The sequence below is a fragment of the Anomaloglossus baeobatrachus genome, chromosome 6 (genome assembly GCF_048569485.1).
Source record: "Anomaloglossus baeobatrachus isolate aAnoBae1 chromosome 6, aAnoBae1.hap1, whole genome shotgun sequence".
NCBI lineage: Eukaryota > Metazoa > Chordata > Amphibia > Anura > Aromobatidae > Anomaloglossus > Anomaloglossus baeobatrachus.
The window spans coordinates 287,755,427-287,773,177 of NC_134358.1; positions in this window are offsets into that span (position 1 = coordinate 287,755,427).

Consider the following 17,751-nt stretch of genomic DNA (forward strand, 5'->3'; position numbering starts at 1 on the left):
CATTGTAGAGCCCCATAGCACCTGGACATCGCTACAAGCCTTGGTATAAGGGTGTTTTATATTGGAGGACTAATGAAACTTGGGAACCCATACAGTCAGGGCCAGAAATATTTGGACAGTGACACAAGTTTTGTTATTTTAGCTGTTTACAAAAACATGTTCAGAAATACAATTATCTATGTAATATGGGCTGAAAGTGCAAACTCCCAGCTGCAATATGAGAGTTTTCACATCCAAATCGGAGAAAGGGTTTAGGAATCATAGCTTTGTAATGCATAGCCTCCTCTTTTTCAAGGGACCAAAAGTAATTGGACAAGGGACTCTAAGGGCTGCAATTAACTCTGAAGGCGTCTCCCTCGTTAACCTGTAATCAATGAAGTAGTTAAAAGGTCTGGGGTTGATTACAGGTGTGTGGTTTTGCATTTGGAAGCTGTTGCTGTGACCAGACAACATGCGGTCTAAGGAACTCTCAATTGAGGTGAAGCAGAACATCCTGAGGCTGAAAAAAAAGAAAAAATCCATCAGAGAGATAGCAGACATGCTTGGAGTAGCAAAATCAACAGTCGGGTACATTCTGAGTAAAAAGGAATTGACTGGTGAGCTTGGGAACTCAAAAAGGCCTGGGCGTCCACGGATGACAACAGTGGTGGATGATCGCCGCATACTTTCTTTGGTGAAAAAGAACCCGTTCACAACATCAACTGAAGTCCAGAACACTCTCAGTGAAGTAGGTGTATCTGTCTCTAAGTCAACAGTAAAGAGAAGACTCCATGAAAGTAAATACAAAGGGTTCACATCTAGATGCAAACCATTCATCAATTCCAAAAATAGACAGGCCAGAGTTAAATTTGCTGAAAAACACCTCATGAAGCCAGCTCAGGTCTGGAAAAGTATTCTATGGACAGATGAGACAAAGATCAACCTGTACCAGAATGATGGGAAGAAAAAAGTTTGGAGAAGAAAGGGAACGGCACATGATCTAAGGCATACCACATCCTCTGTAAAACATGGTGGAGGCAACGTGATGGCATGGGCATGCATGGTTTTCAATGGCACTGGGTCACTTGTGTTTATTGATGACATAACAGCAGACAAGAGTAGCCGGATGAATTCTGAAGTGTACCGGGATATACTTTCAGCCCAGATTCAGCCAAATGCCACAAAGTTGATCGGACGGCGCTTCATAGTACAGATGGACAATGACCCCAAGCATACAGCCAAAGCTACCTAGGAGTTCATGAGTGCAAAAAAGTGGAACATTCTGCAATGGCCAAGTCAATCACCAGATCTTAACCCAATTGAGCATGCATTTCACTTGCTCAAATCCAGACTTAAGACGGAAAGACCCACAAACAAGCAAGACCTGAAGGCTGCGGCTGTAAAGGCCTGGCAAAGCATTAAGAAGGAGGAAACCCAGCGTTTGGTGATGTCCATGTTCCAGACTTAAGGCAGTGATTGCCTCCAAAGGATTCGCAACAAAATATTGAAAATAAAAATATTTTGTTTGGGTTTGGTTTATTTGTCCAATTACTTTTGACCTCCTAAAATGTGGAGTGTTTGTAAAGAAATGTGTACAATTCCTACAATTTCTATCAGATATTTTTGTTCAAACCTTCAAATTAAACGTTACAATCTGCACTTGAATTCTGTTGTAGAGGTTTCATTTCAAATCCAATGTGGTGGCATGCAGAGCCCAACTCGCGAAAATTGTGTCACTGTCCAAATATTTCTGGACCTAACTGTATGAAGGGATTATATCCACCCACTGATGGAAGTTAACATTTTTGATGCCTCCTGAGGAACCCCAGAAGAAACGCGTCGAGGCACTGAGGCATTCTCCTTTCTTGGATGGAACGTTGGTGGAAGAATAAAATCCCAACAAGAAATATCAAGCATTTTGTGGATGTAGAAAATGCAGCTTGACTGGTGGAATGACTCCCCTGATGTTTCCTAAACATTCCAGCTTATAATGAGAGTATCTTTGGACAAATGTGGCTGATTGTCACTTGTTTGACCCAATGTGGCTCCCTTCATTCGAAGAAATTAAGGATAAGGCCATATGTCACCTGTGGTCATTTATGTATACACAATCTCTTTCCTTGTATATTTCTTTTCTCTTTAAACTTACCCCTTTAAAAAAAAACAATTGAGGAATATGGTTTTAATTTACTCTGTCACCCTGAATGGGGAGTAGTGAACTTATCATTTGAATCTTGACAGAATTCTGATTTTTCTATATCTGTAATCCCCAGACTACGGACACTACATGATAAATTAAATTTTGACCCTGACTGACAGCTTGGGATTTTGGGATTGCTCCAGTGTTGGCTATCCTGTTTTTTTTGACTGCCACCTTTACTTGCAGGAACTGACAAGTTCATAACCAATTCCTTTTAGACCTTTCATACTGGCTATGTGTTTAGGGTTTAATAGGGTTAAATCACTGTCAGACACTGTCGGGGGCAAAAAAAACCTTAGGGTCATCCCCGCTGACAGGAAGGTATTCTGGTTTAGGAATATCCTAGAGAGAGGCAAGCTTAATTGTGTTTTTTTATCACACATTTTTTGATGTATACATACAGTATATATGCCCAATCTTCTATTCTATGATTGCAAGTTCTAATTTTAAATATCTATCAAGTGTATGCTTTTAGATGAATTATTAAAAGTTATTTCTTAGATTGTAGTATTGGTCTTTGGTTATAGGTAGAGTTGAGCGCGGTTCGCGGTTCGAGGTTCTCCAGTTCTAGGCTCGAGTGATTTTGGGGCCTGTTCTAGATCGAACTAGAACTCGAGCTTTTTGCAAAAGCTCGATAGTTCTAGAAACGTTCGAGAACGGTTCTAGCAGCAAAAAAACAGCTAATTCCTAGCTGGCTTTCCACTGTAATAGTGTAAGTCACTCTGTGACTCACACTATTATGACATTTCAGTGTATAGTGTGCGGGAACAGTGCCTTCAGATCACTGCTGTTTGTATAATGGCGATCGCCATTTTTTTTTTTTTTTTTCCTTGTCTTCCTTCCCTAAGCGCGCGCGTGTAGTGGGGCGGGCCAGCATGTCAGCCAATCCCAGACACACACACAGCTAAGTGGACTTTTAGCCAGAGAAGCAACGGCATGTGTGATAGGATGTCCATGTCACATGTCCCTGCATTATAAAACCGGACATTTTCCTCCAGGACGCCATTATCTCTTCTGCGTCCTTGGTGTCAGACATCACTTGGGCAGCTGCGTCCTGAGTCCTATCGCTGATACAGCTGTATGCGCTCCATACACAGCGCTGGACAGCATAGGGATAGCACTTTCCATCAGTCCTCTTAAGGGCTCGTACCGGCAGGGTCAGAGCCATAGGTGACAGGTCCTGAAAACAGCGACAGCGTCTGTGTAGCAAAGGTCAGGGATTTCGTCGCTGCATTTCCCCATTAGGAGGGATAAAAAGGCAGGCTTCCATTCCTCTACCCAGAGCCCCACAATCCTGACACTGTACCCTCCTGTCCTCTGCACACTTCAACTCATTATAACTAAGCCATTATACTAGCAAACACTCAGTGTACCTAGTGGCATCCTAAACGTGGCTATTGGACTTTGCTATAGTCCCACTAGTGCAAAGACATTTGCAGCACCTCTGCCTGCATTGCACACTCCAACTCATTATAACTAAGCCATTATACTAGCAAACACTCAGTGTACCTAGTGGCATCCTAAACGTGGCTATTGGACTGTTGTCTAGTCACACTAGTGCAAAGACATTTGCAGCACCTCTACCTGCATTGCACACTCCAACTCAATATAACTAAGCCATTATACTAGCAAACACTCAGTGTACCTAGTGGCATCCTAAACGTGGCTTTTGGACTGTTGTCTAGTCACACTAATGCAAAGACATTTGCAGCACCTCTACCTGCATTGCACACTCCAACTCATTATAACTAAGCCATTTTACTAGCAAACACTCAAGTCCCACTAGTGCAAAGACATTTGCAGCACCTCTACCTGCATTGCACACTCCAACTCATTATAACTAAGCCATTATACTAGCAAACACTCAGTGTACCTAGTGGCATCCTAAACGTGGCTATTGGACTGTTGTCTAGTCACACTAGTGCAAAGACAATTTCAGCACCTCTACCTGCATTGCACACTCCAACTCATTATAACTAAATCATTATACTAGCAAACACTCAGTGTACCTAGTGGCATCCTAAACGTGGCTATTGGACTGTTGTCTAGTCCCACTAGTGCAAAGACATTTGCAGCACCTCTGCCTGCATTGCACACTCCAACTCATTATAACTAAGCCATTATACTAGCAAACACTCAGTGTACCTAGTGGCATCCTAAACGTGGCTATTGGACTGTTGTCTAGTCACACTAGTGCAAAGACATTTGCAGCACCTCTACCTGCATTGCACACTCCAACTCATTATAACTAAGCCATTATACTAGCAAACACTCAGTGTACCTAGTGGCATCCTAAACGTGGCTATTGGACTTTGCTATAGTCCCACTAGTGCAAAGACATTTGCAGCACCTCTGCCTGCATTGCACACTCCAACTCATTATAACTAAGCCATTATACTAGCAAACACTCAGTGTACCTAGTGGCATCCTAAACGTGGCTATTGGACTTTGCTATAGTCCCACTAGTGCAAAGACATTTGCAGCACCTCTGCCTGCATTGCACACTCCAACTCATTATAACTAAGCCATTATACTAGCAAACACTCAGTGTACCTAGTGGCATCCTAAACGTGGCTATTGGACTTTGCTATAGTCCCACTAGTGCAAAGACATTTGCAGCACCTCTACCTGCATTGCACACTCCAACTTATTATAACTAAGCCATTATACTAGCAAACACTCAGTGTACCTAGTGGCATCCTAAACGTGGCTATTGGACTGTTGTCTAGTCACACTAGTGCAAAGACATTTGCAGCACCTCTACCTGCATTGCACACTCCAACTCATTATAACTAAGCCATTATACTAGCAAACACTCAGTGTACCTAGTGGCATCCTAAACGTGGCTATTGGACTGTTGTCTAGTCACACTAGTGCAAAGACATTTGCAGCACCTCTGCCTGCATTGCACACTCCAACTCATTATAACTAAGCCATTATACTAGCAAACACTCAGTGTACCTAGTGGCATCCTAAACGTGGCTATTGGACTGTTGTCTAGTCACACTAGTGCAAAGACATTTGCAGCACCTCTACCTGCATTGCACACTCCAACTCATTATAACTAAGCCATTATACTAGCAAACACTCAGTGTACCTAGTGGCATCCTAAACGTGGCTATTGGACTTTGCTATAGTCCCACTAGTGCAAAGACATTTGCAGCACCTCTGCCTGCATTGCACACTCCAACTCATTATAACTAAGCCATTATACTAGCAAACACTCAGTGTACCTAGTGGCATCCTAAACCTGGCTATTGGACTTTGCTATAGTCCCACTAGTGCAAAGACATTTGCAGCACCTCTGCCTGCATTGCACACTCCAACTCATTATAACTAAGCCATTATACTAGCAAACACTCAGTGTACCCAGTGGCATCCTAAACGTGGCTATTGGACTTTGCTATAGTCCCACTAGTGCAAAGACATTTGCAGCACCTCTGCCTGCATTGCACACTCCAACTCATTATAACTAAGCCATTATACTAGCAAACACTCAGTGTACCTATTGGCATCCTAAACGTGGCTATTGGACTGTTGTCTAGTCACACTAGTGCAAAGACATTTGCAGCACCTCTACCTGCATTGCACACTCCAACTCATTATAGCTAAGCCATTATACTAGCAATTTTTGCTGCAAGTTTAAGGGCCGTAGTTGCATTGTCAGGGATATTTATTCTTTATTATTCTGCTGTTAATAAAGCTAGACCACCACTGCAATCTACACCACCTCTCAATTTTTACTACCACATTTTCAGTGCACAATCTTGTCACAATCAACATGAGTGGCAAAATAACAGTTGCTGGTGGAAAGGGGAAGAGGCGTGGTGGAAAAGGCAAAAAAGGTTTTGTCCGTGGGGAAGGTGGCAAAGCTCCATTATCATCTGCTGAAGATAGACCCTCTACCAGCAAAAGTAAGATGTCTACTACTTACCGTGGACAATCCGATGTGCTCCCTTTTTTACGGACACGAACAACAGGAACAAAGGTAGATGATGGCCAAAAAAGGAAAATGCTTGAATGGATCTCAAGTGGTCCAACAAGTGCCCTCTCAGCCTCTTCAAGTACCGCATCCAAAAAACACCAGTCCTCTGAGTTGTCATCCCAATCAAACTTGCTTTCTCCCAGCTCTGAAGTCTCCATCAGCCCTGCACAGTATGGTGGAACTGAGATGGCTGAGTCTGCAGAGCTGGTCAGTCACACTATAGCCTGGGAATCAGAGGTCTGCTCCCAAGTTACAGTGAGTACAGAACAGGAAATGGTCTGCAGTGATGCCCAGAAGCTTTGTGACTCTGATTCAGGCCGTGAGGACCAAGTTTCTGAGCATAATGTTGACCCTTTGTCACAAACTGTAACACCTGTGGTTATAGACAATGAGGAACATACTGATGAAGATGAGACGCAGATACCCGATTGGGATGACAACTTAAATATTCGGTCAGGGCAAGAAGAGGCTCGGTCTGAGGGGGAGGGGAGTGCAAACTCAACAATTGATGATGAAGTTCTAGATCCCACCTACTGTCAACCAACAGTCAGGCACTCGAGGAGGTCAACAGAGGTGGTGGAGGAGGATGCAACTGATGACAAAGTTACCTTGCGCCTTCCTGGACAGAGTCGGAGTACTGGTAGCACGTCTACAACTGCATCCTCAGCCACCACTCTGCCTCTGAGCATTATTCGGGGTGGATCAACAGGTCGCATGGCCTCTAAGCCTTGCCTAGCCTGGTCCTTTTTTGACATAGAAAAAGATCGCCCAAATTATGTGATCTGTAAAATTTGTCATGGTTCTCTTAGTAGAGGTCAAAACCTCAGCAGTTTGACAACTTCTTCCATGAATCGTCACATGAATAAATATCATATGGCCCGGTGGGAAGTTCACCGTGCTGCAATGCGGCCTAGCGGAGCGAACCATCCACCGCCTGCCCCTTCCAGTGCATCCGCGCGCTCGTCATCTTCTAGGACTGTGGGGACAGCTGTCACACCTGTTTTTCCACCCACAACTTCCACCACTGTAACCGCAACAGGCAGTTTGCTTGGTAGGTTGTCAGTTGGTTTGGAAGGGGAAACAAGTGAGTGTGTACAGCTCTCTCAGACATCGATAGCACCAATGTTGGATGAAGGCAACATCATGTCTCCGCCAGCACTTTCTTCAAAAACCTGCATTTTTCCAGGGGCACCCTACTCAACACCGTCTACACACAGCAGCCAGATCTCTGTCCCTCAGATGTGGTCAAATAAAAGGCCACTTCCTGCGACCCATGACAAAGCGAAGAGGTTGACTCTATCCCTCTGTAAGCTGTTGGCTACCGAAATGCTGCCTTTCCGCCTAGTGGACACACAGGATTTTAGAGACCTTATGTCTGTTGCTGTGCCCCAGTACCAGATGCCTAGTCGCCACTACTTCTCTAAGAAAGGTGTGCCCGCGCTACACCAGCATGTCGCACACAACATCACTGCTTCCTTGAGAAACTCTGTGTGTGAACGGGTGCATTTCACCACCGATATTTGGACCAGTAAGCATGGACAGGGACGTTACATGTCGCTGACTGGGCACTGGGTAACTATGGTGATAGATGGTGAAGGGTCTGCTGCACAAGTCTTGCCGTCCCCACGACTTGTGTGTCAATCCTCTGTCTGTCCAAGTTCCGCCACTGCTTCTGCATCCTCCACCTCATCTGGGTCCTCCACCTCCGCCCCAAGCCTGCCTGGTCAGGCCACCAGCGTTCTCACAGCGCAAAAGGAATCACGCACCCCTCATTACTATGCTGGCAGCAGAGCGCAACGGCATCAGGCGGTCTTTAGCTTGACATGTCTTGGGAATAAGAGTCACACAGCTGAGGAGTTGTGGTCAGCTCTGCGGTCCGAGTTTAATAAATGGTTGTCTCCACTCAACCTGCAGCCTGGTAAGGCCGTGTGCGACAATGCTGCAAACCTGGGTGCGGCCCTTCGCCTGGGCAAGGTGACACACGTACCTTGTATGGCTCACGTGTTGAACCTTGTCGTCCAGCAATTTTTAACACACTATCCCGGCCTAGATGGCCTTCTGAACAGGGCACGAAAACTGTCTGCTCACTTCCGCCGTTCAAGCGCCGCAGCTGAGCGACTTGCATCGCTCCAGAAGTCTTTCGGCCTGCCGGTTCATCGCCTGAAATGCGATGTGGCGACACGCTGGAATTCAACTCTCCACATGTTACAGCGACTGTGGCAGCACCGCCGAGCCCTGGTGCAATACGTCATGACGTATAGCCTGGGCCAACGAGATGCAGAGGTGGGTCAGATCACCCTGATGGAGTGGTCTCAGATCAAGGACCTATGCACCCTTCTGCACAGTTTAAACATGGCGACGAATATGTTTAGCGCTGACAATGCCATTATCAGCATGACGATTCCAGTCATTTACGTGCTGGAGCACACGCTAAACACTATTCGGAGTCAGGGGGTGGGACAACAGGAAGGGGATGAACTACAGGAGGATTCATATGCGCAAGACACAACAACATCACCAAGGTCCAGACGTTCATCATCACCAAGGCGGCAGGCATGGGACCATGGGGGACAGGGATCAACAAGGGCGCATGTTAGCAAGCGAGATGTTGAGGAAGGTGCAGGAGAACATGAAGAAATGGAGGACAAACTGTCCATGGACATGGAAGACTCAGCGGATGAGGGAGACCTTGGTCAAATTTCAGTTGAAAGAGGTTGGGGGGAGATGTCAGAGGAAGAAAGAACGGTTAGCACCTCTATGCCACAAACACAGCGTGGACTTGGTCAGCATGGCTGCGCAAGACACATGAGTGCCTTCTTGTTGCACTACCTCCAACATGACCCTCGTATTGTCAAAATTAGAAGTGATGATGACTACTGGCTTGCCACACTATTAGATCCGCGGTACAAGTCCAAATTTTGTGACATAATTCCAGCCATAGAAAGGGACGCACGTATGCAGGAGTATCAGCAGAAGCTGTTACTCGATCTTAGCTCGGCTTTTCCACCAAACAACCGTGCAGGTGCAGGGAGTGATTCTCCCAGTTGTAACTTGCCAAACATGGGATGGTCTCGTCATCTTCAACAGTCTACCCGTACCAGTAGGACCGTATCTGGTGCTGGTAACAGCAATTTTATGGAATCTTTTCATAATTTTTTTAGACCCTCTTTTGCAAGGCCACCAGAGACAACAAGTCTGACACATAGTCAACGGCTGGAGAGGATGATACAGGAGTATCTCCAAATGAACATCGATGCCATGACTTTGAAAATGGAGCCTTGCTCCTTTTGGGCTTCAAATCTAGAAAAATGGCCAGAGCTATCCAGTTACGCCTTGGAGATTTTGTCGTGTCCAGCTGCCAGCGTTGTCTCTGAACGTGTCTTCAGTGCTGCTGGGTGTGTGCTGACAGATAAGCGCACGCGTCTGTCCAGTGACAATGTGGACAGACTGACGTTCATCAAAATGAACAAGTCATGGATCCAGAAGGAATTTACTACCCCTGTGTCATCCTGGGGAGAGTAAATGCTTGTGGATTTGGAATGTGCTTGATGCAAATCAAAACATCCTGTTTGCAACTAGGGCACAACTGCTGCCACTGAAGGGGTGGGTGTGTGTGGGGCCCAATTTTTGGAAAAAAGGGAGACTCCGCTTGGAGTAACCCTTGCTTGCTGTGTTTTTAAAAGAAGCCAAGATGAACAGAGCTGGGATCAGGAAAGACTTTGCTACCTACCCCAGTGTCATCCTGGGGACGGATAAGAATGGCGTATTTTTGAATGTGCTTGATGCAAATCTAGCTGTGAAGTGTGCAACTGGGGCACAACTGCTGCCACTGAAGGGGTGGGTGTGTGTGGGGCCCAATTTTTGGAAAAAAGGGAGACTCCGCTTGGAGTAACCCTTGCTTGCTGTGTTTTTAAAAGAAGCCAAGATGAACAGAGCTGGGATCAGGAAAGACTTTGCTACCTACCCCGGTGTCATCCTGGGGACGGATAAGAATGGCGTATTTTTGAATGTGCTTGATGCAAATCTAGCTGTGAATTGTACAACTGGGGCACAACTGCTGCCACTGAAGGGGTGGGTGTGTGTGGGGCCCAATTTTTGGAAAAAAGGGAGACTCCGCTTGGAGTAACCCTTGTTTGCTGTGTTTTTAAAAGAAGCCAAGATGAACAGAGCTGGGATCAGGAAAGACTTTGCTACCTACCCCGGTGTCATCTTGGGGACGGATAAGAATGGCGTATTTTTGAATGTGCTTGATGCAAATCTAGCTGTGAATTGCACAACTGGGGCACAACTGCTGCCACTGAAGGGGTGGGTGTGTGTGTGGCCCAATTTTTGGAAAAAAAGGGAGACTACGCTTGGAGTCACCTTGCGGTGTTTTACATGATTTTAGAAGGGCGTGTCATGCCTATATCTGTGTGTCCTCCTCTTTTTCCTTGTCCAGCTGTTTTGTTTTCGCATGAGTTTATGTCCTTGTCACTTTCCCATGTGTTTGTGTTGTGTTGTGAGTTGTTTGTCACCTTTTGGACACCTTTGAGGGTGTTTTCTAGTTGTTTTTATGTGTTTGTGATTGCCTGCCATTGTTTCCTATGCAGTTCGAGTTCGGTTCGTCGAACGTTCGACGAACCGAACTCGAACGGGACCTCCATTCGGCAAACCGACCTCGAGCCGAACCGGGACCGGTTCGCTCATCTCTAGTTATAGGTTTTTGGATGACTCCAAGAATAATTATCTTATGAGGAGAGATACCCAAACAGGAATAAGCATAAATAACCATACGAAAAATGTGCAGTCTAATTATAGGAATGGCCCGTGCAACCAGACATTAAAGGCTCATTATTATTTTACATCTTACATTTATTATGGTCTGGGGTCTAAAGAGATCCCAGATCATAAGGGACATTAAATTCAATACAAAATCAATTTTCTTGGAAAAATCCGCCCAGGTTGGGAGTTTTGAATTTTGTCTGGTCAATTCATCTCTATTAGTAATCTATAGTGAAGAAACAATGCATGTATGAATGCAATGGGTGAAAACAACATCTTTTTCGTTTGTTTTAGATTTGGAGTGCTGCATATCTTCTCTTTTTATAGCCTCTAGATCACCTCTGGAGCTGGATATCACACTGCTTTGCTACCCAAAATTGTATTGCTTAAGAAAAGTGATGTTAACTTTTGAAAAATTACTTGAAGAATCAGCTAATACCAATAATATGTGTAAAATTCATATTGTTGGGTGATCATTGTGGTTATGGCTCTCTCAAACCTTGAGACACTTTGAGGATTGTTTCATTTGAAGTTCTTCATTTAAAAAAAGTTCAAATATTGGATTTTGTGGCACAAAAGGTCTTTGTAGTAGTGTAAAATTCCATTATGCGATTAAACTGTGTTTTATATGAAACTGTGATCTTTGCTGAGCAAAACACAAATTTTCAAAGAGAGCTATGAAGCCATTGATAAAGTAAAATGCATCCCCTCATAATGTGGATTGTCCTGGATTTAAAAAAAGAAAGCTCAATGGCAGGGATTAAAGGCACCGTTACATGTAACGATATATCGGGCGATATGTCGTCGGGGGTCACGGATTCCGTGACGCACATCCGCCATCATTTGACATATCGTAGCGTGTGACAGCTACGACCGACTGTTAACGAGCAAAAATACTCACCTTATCGTTGCTCGCTGACACATCGTTCATTTTCAAAATATCGGTCACATTCCTGGATGCAGGTTGTTTGTCGTTCCTGAGGCCGCACACATCGCTCCGTGTGACACCTTGGGAACGACGAACACAGCTTACCTGCATCCCGCCAGCAATGAGGAAGGAAGGAGGTGGGCGGGATGTTACGTCCTTCTCATCTCTGCCCCTCCGCTTCTATTGGGCAGCCGCTGTGTGACATCGCTTTGATGCCGAACGTCCCTCCCCCTTCAGGAAGAGGATATTCGCCGCCCACAACGAGGTCATTTGTGAGGTAAGGACGTGTGACAGGGGTGACCGACGTTGTGCGAAACGGGCAACAAATTGCCCGTGACACACAAACGATGGGGGTGGGTGTGATCGCACGATAAATCGACGAGTGAACGGGGCCTTAACTGACAATGAAACCAACAACCCAAGAGGCAAAAAAAAGCACATTAAAACCAAAATATAATATAACTTTTAATTACACAGGTCTACAAAAATTAGTTTTTGTAATCATCGCAGGTGACTGTACTTTTCTGAATCATCTTTTTGTCCTGATTTCAAAAATGTATATAGTTTTATTTGAAGCACGTATAGTTTCCATGGAGCAGCATCATTGGTATAAGGTATAGGAAATATACTGGCAACATTAAGAAAACAGTAATCTACATATCAGAAAAAAATGCTTCACCTTACAAAACAGTTTTTATTGAACCAAAATAATTTCACATGCAAAAAAGAAACCAGAATATGAGCAGAAATTAAAAGTGCTTGACATTAGACTGTCGTTGATACAATTTTTCCGGGATGTCCCTATATAACATCCAACAATAATCTGCCATCATTGATTCCTAAAACCCTGGTAACGGTGTTCCATTACTTTAATGTCCTGGTGAAACAGCTTGCCTTATTCATCGCTTACATCCCCTAGATTTTGAGGGTAGAAATCTAAATGTGAAGGCAAAAAGTCCATTTTCAGAGACATGCGACATCCAAGACCCTGGTATGCATTTAGCAGTTCCTCAACACCATCAACATATTCTGGAGATTTATTTTTTCCTAAGACGTTTTCACAGATCCACTTGAAGCGTTTCTAAAATCTCAATTCCTTATCATTTAGAGTTCCTTCAAATACATCATCTATCATAAGCTCTCTGATCTGAGAACCAATAAATACCCCTGCCTTCACTTTTGCTGGTGAAATGCTGGATAATTTCGGTAAAATATATTGGAACCCTTGTGAATTTGTCTTTGCCATGGCTTTCACAAAGTTTTTAATCAATCCCAACTTTATATGTAGTGGAAGAAGAAAGATTTTTGTTGGAGCAACTAAAGAATTATGCTGAACATTGTCTCTACCTGGAGCATTGATGTTTCTCTGCCTAAAATCACGACGAACATAATGCTCTACTGTATTTCTACTGTTCCATAAACACAAGAATCAACAATATTTTGTGAAACATCCCTTGCATTCCCATTAGCAGACCAATCACTTTCAAATCCCCACAGATATTCCATTGATGATTCTTATATTATATAGCGTCCAAAACAACTGACAGATTTTCACAACTTTCCTTTAGATGACATGAGTGAGCAATAGGGATTGATGGTTTCATATTTCCATTGTGAAGCAACACAGCTTTCAAATTTCTCTGGGATGAGTCAATAAACAATCGCCAATCTGCAACAAAATACTCTTGCTTCAGTTCTTCAAAGAGGCCATTCACATTGTTACAGAACACCATTGGTCCAGCAACTGTGAAAAATTGTGTTAAAGTGTTACTTCTGTTTCGGTAATAACACATTTTGACATAAGAGTCTTCTGTTTCAACCTGGATGCAAAAAGTTCAGCTTTATCTTTTGACAATGAAAGGTCTCTGATGAGATTATTTAATTCATGTTGAGTAATGCGTTCTGGCTGCTCGGCTGCTCCATCAGGTACATACTCATCTTGACTTGAGGTCTCCATGTCTTCTCCAGTAACTTCAGTTCCATAGTCTTCATATTCTACTTCATTTTCATCATATACAGACAACGGTGGTACAAGAACAGGCAAGGTACCATCATGTGGAACTGGCCTAATCGCAGATTCAAGTTCAGGAAAATTAATCTTATGTCTGTTCTTTGTAGAAAAGCCCTTCACTTTGACAAAACAAAAGTAGCAGACATCACTATGATTTTTTGGGTTCTCTCCAAATCATAACAGCAAATGGCATAGCCACTTTCCTCATATTCAACCAGTCACGAAGACCATTTAAACAACTTGAGCATATCACATGAGGGGCCCAGCATACATTGAAAATGCAGAAATAACGTAATAACTAACATACTTTTATCTGAGAAACTTTATGTGATAGAGCAAAACTATACATATTTTTGGAATCAGCACCTCAAACTCCATAAAACAGATGTATTACCTTTGCTGCTGATTTTTTTTGCGTTGACCAGGGTTATTTACCAAAAAATGCAACACTATGAAAATTATTTGTTAAAGTTCACATTACAAAAAGTACCTGTCACGCTCCCCGGGTCCTCGGCTCCCCTTCCCGGGTCTCCTGTCCCGCTCCCCGGCTCACCTGCCACGCTCCCCGCGTCCCAGCCTCTTGTGCCCGTCCTTCCTAGGCTCCCTGGCCGCCGATCCCGGCGCCCGACGGCCTCCCAGGCCCTGGCCGGCTCCCCTGCGTCCTCCTCTCAGCCTCCTTCCCTGGCTTCTGGCACCCGGGCCGCGCGCATGCGCATTAGGGCGCGCGCGCGGTCACTGACCCTTTCTTAAAGGGCCAGCGTCCATTAACAGGAAATGAGGTTAGACAGGTACGGGGTATAAAGGGGGTTCTTGTCCAAGGGGGCGGGGCCTGATCTTCGTGTTTTCTGAGCTAGGAGTCAGGTCTCCTTGTGTTTTCCTGCCATACTTACGTATCTCTCTTCTAGAGCTGATCCCGCCACGCCATCCAGTCCTGCTGAATCCCGAGCCCCGCACGCTGTCCGTCTGCCATCTGACAGTCCGTACCATCTCGGATCCCTGCGGTGACCCGTCATCTTGCTCCAAAGGTTCCGGACCCCGCCTGACATCATCTTGGCTTCCGAACCTGAGCTACGTCACCCGGACTGCCATCTGTGACTCCGTGGTCCCAGGGACTCCTCCGCTACCTTCACTTGCACGGACTGTTCTGCTGCCCATCAGTGCTTCAGCTACCGGACTCCCTACCACCATCTTAGAGTTCGGCCCAGTGGATCCACCTCCTGGGTCTGCCCGACCGCCCGGCCCTGACAGTAAGATCAGGCCATGGATCCCGCTGCAGCACTATTGGCCCTGCAAGAGGAACTCCAACGCCAGCGTGAAGTCCAGACCCGCATGCTGCAATTTATGACCTCCGTGGACACCCGCCTGTACACGTTACAAGCATCAATGACGCCTGCGGCAACCAGGTCCCCCACTAGGCAATCCACGGCTCCCGCACCAGTGGCAGCCGCGTCGGATGCCTCCCGACTCCGTTTGGCGTCACCACCTCGTTATGCTGGAGATCCCAAGACCTGCAGGGGCTTCATAAACCAATGTTCCCTTCATTTCACGCAGCTGCCACATCTGTTTGCCTCCGACCAAGCCAAGGTCGCCTTCATCATGTCTCACCTGGAGGGCGAGGCACTGGCGTGGATGAACCCCTTGTGGGAGAAGGAGGACCCCATGACCAAGGATCTTCAAGAGTTCCTGCAGGCCTTTCGCAGTACCTTTGACGAGCCGGGACGCGCCTCTGCGTCTGCTTCATCACTTCTCCGCCTACGTCAAGGAACACTGACGGTGGGCCAATACGCCATCCGTTTCCGCACTTTGGCTTCTGAACTCGGGTGGAATAATGAGGCCCTGACAGCCGCCTTCTGGGAAGGACTTTCGAGTCGCATCAAAGATGAGTTGGCGGGTCGTGACGTGCCCTCCACCCTAGATGCCCTGATTGCCCTAGCCACTCGAGTGGACATTCGTTTTCAGGAGCGCTCCAAGGAGCTGGTTCGTGAGTGACGTGCGGTACGGCACTCCTCCCCGCCACAGAAATCCTCTGTGCCACAGTCATCAACAGCTGGGATTCCTGTCCACGAACCCATGCAGGTTGACCGAGTAAGACAGTCTGACCAACGTCGAGCAGAGCGGCTCGCCAAGGGCCTCTGCTTTTACTGCGGAGAGGGCACACATCTCCTACGCTCCTGTCCGGAAAGGCCGGGAAACTCCAAAGCCTAGGGTTGGTAGGAGAGGCCACCCTAGGTGCTGGGACTCTCTCAGACCCAGTTATGTGGACGGTACAAGTATCAACAGGAGAGACGCGCTTCACGGCTGAGGCATACCTCGACTCCGGAGCAGCAGGCAATTTCATCCAGCAGGCCACGGTGGACAAATACCAGCTGCCTGTTACTCTACTCGAGAAGCCCCTACTGATTGCCTCGGTGGATGGGAGACCCCTCTCTGATACCATCTCCTGGATCACCAAGCCGGTGGAACTGCGTATCGGTGCTCTGCACACCGAGAACATCTCTCTCTACGTCCTTCCACACATGTCCCATCAAATCCTGCTGGGACTTCCTTGGTTGCGAACACACGAACCATCAGTCAGCTGGGGTACTGGCGAAATCACCCGTTGGGGCTCTGCCTGTCATGAAAGATGTATAAAGTCTATACAACCAGTCCGACGACCTCCGGTTCCTGAGTACCTACCGGGTCTGCCCTCGGCCTATTGGTCCTTCGCGGACGTTTTTGACAAGAAGGAGTCCGAGGTACTTCCGCCACACCGTCCCTACGATTGCGCCATCGACCTGCTCCCAGGAACAACACCACCTCGAGGACGGATATATCCGTTGTCTCCAGCCGAAACCAGGGCCATGTCCACTTACATCACGGAAAGCCTGGCAAAGGGATTCATCCGGAGATCCTCCTCTCCTGCGGGAGCAGGCTTCTTCTTCGTTAAGAAGAAAGAGGGTGACCTACGCCCATGCATTGACTACCGGGGCTTGAATCAGATTACCATAAAAAACAAGTACCCTCTACCGCTCATCCCCGAATTATTCGATCGGCTCAGAGGAGCCCGTGTGTTCACCAAACTGGATCTTCGGGGTGCCTACAACCTAGTTCGTATCCGCTCTGGAGACGAATGGAAGACCGCGTTTAATACTCGCGATGGGCACTATGAATACTGCGTGATGCCCTTCGGTCTGTGTAACGCTCCTGCCGTATTCCAAGAACTGGTGAACGACATTTTCCGGGACCTCCTCTACGTATGTGTAGTAGTGTATCTGGATGACATCCTTGTCTTCTCTCCGGACCTCCAGACCCACAGAGAGAACGTAAAGCTGGTTCTACAAAGACTGAGAGAGAATCATCTCTACGCCAAATATGAAAAGTGCGTCTTTGAGCAGTCTTCTCTTCCTTTCCTGGGATACATCATCTCGGGTACTGGGCTGCAGATGGATCCAAAGAAGGTCTCCTCCATCCTCCACTGGCCTCCCCCGTCTGGACTGAAGGCAATCCAACGGTTCCTGGGATTTGCCAACTACTACCGCCAGTTTATCCCTCACTTCTCCGCCCTGACTGCCCCTCTCTCCGCTCTGACCAAAAAGGAGGCTAATCCAAAGGACTGGTCACCTGCGGCCGACGCCGCGTTTTGCTCCCTGAAGCGAGCATTCGCCTCCTCTCCTGTACTCCACCGACCGGAGTTAAACCACCAGTTCACCTTAGAGGTGGATGCCTCCTCCTCAGGAGCCGGAGCAGTGCTCATGCAAAAATCCTCCTCCGGGAAGATGGTGACTTGCGGTTTCTTCTCTAAAAGCTTCTCAGCACCTGAACGTAATTACACCATCGGTGACCGAGAACTATTGGCGGTCAAACTGGCTCTGGAGGAGTGGCGCTACCTCCTGGAAGGAGCAGTGTAC